Raw genomic sequence first — 1,220 nt, forward strand, 5'->3', positions numbered from 1 at the left:
GCGGCCTGCCCTGACCTTCCTAAAACCCAGGCCCCGCTTGCCGCTGTGCTGCGTGAAACTTCAGACCGCACCTTCTCCCAAAGGACAAAACCTCAACCCCCAACCCTGCATTTCTTTATAATTTTTACTTATTTTTGTTAATCCTCACCCGAGGGTATCTTTCCATTGATTTTCAGAGAGACGGGGAAGGAAGAGGGGAGACACACAGAGAGAAACATCGATTGGCCGCCTCCCCACTGGGCCGGGGATGTGCCTGCAACCAAGGCCTGTGCCCTTGACCGGAATCGAACCCGGACTCTTCAGTCCACAGGCGGATGCTCTAACCACTGGGAAACCGGCCAGGGCCCGAACCCTGCATTTTAGAAGCACACCAACCCACTCCCCAGGCCACAGGAGCGCGCCCGCCTCTGCCCTCCCTCTGCTGCGGGGCCTGGTCTCCCCTCACCAGCCAGCCCCTCCTCTGCGGGCTTCAAGCCGCGACCCAGCGCCCTCCTCCGGGAGGCCTGCCTTGGTTCTCCCCGGCAGGAGTGGGCACCAGCCTTTCCGAATGTCCGTCTGATGACCGGTGGTCCCTGCCAGCGGAGCGCCCCCGCGGCACAGACGGCCGTGGGCACCTTCGCCTCCCTTTCCGGAGCGCTGGCTGCTCAGCCGCCATATGGTGACTAGATGCTTGAGTCAGACCAGACGGCACAGCCTGTCGCGGGAGCGTGGGCTCCACGGGGCTCAGAAGAGCCGTGTCTTCTGCCCCCCATAGGATCCACCAACACGCGTGTTCTGTGTGAACCGGGCAGCAGGGAGCAGGGCCATCGTGGTCCAATGCACAGCCCCCCACGGGGCGCGAGCGGGGCTCCCAGCCCGGGCCTCTGCCGCCCCTCCCCCTGCGCCCTCACATGGAGGGGGGTTCACCCTCCGGGGTCACAGTGCCCGGACGCCTGGGGTGCTCCCTTCCCACTGGGACCTGGGGGTGCTGGTGTTTAGCAAGTCCCCCCTGGTACCTCCCAGTGAATTCCAGCCCCTCTTCCAGGGCTAAAGGTCATGCTGCCGAGTCCCAGGGGTTCATGGGGCCTGGGGGAGCCCCGTGTCCCCACAGCACCCCAGGGCCAGGGCCGGGCTACAGCCGCATCACCTGTCCCCACGCCCCAGCCTCGCTCCCGTGGTGAGTGGAGAGCCTAGCGCCCCCTAGGGCTCCCCCGTCCTGCGGCTTCCTCTCTGCCCCTGGC

This window comes from Myotis brandtii, unplaced genomic scaffold (assembly GCF_000412655.1).
Source record: "Myotis brandtii unplaced genomic scaffold, ASM41265v1 scaffold2325, whole genome shotgun sequence".
NCBI classification, from domain to species: Eukaryota; Metazoa; Chordata; class Mammalia; order Chiroptera; family Vespertilionidae; genus Myotis; species Myotis brandtii.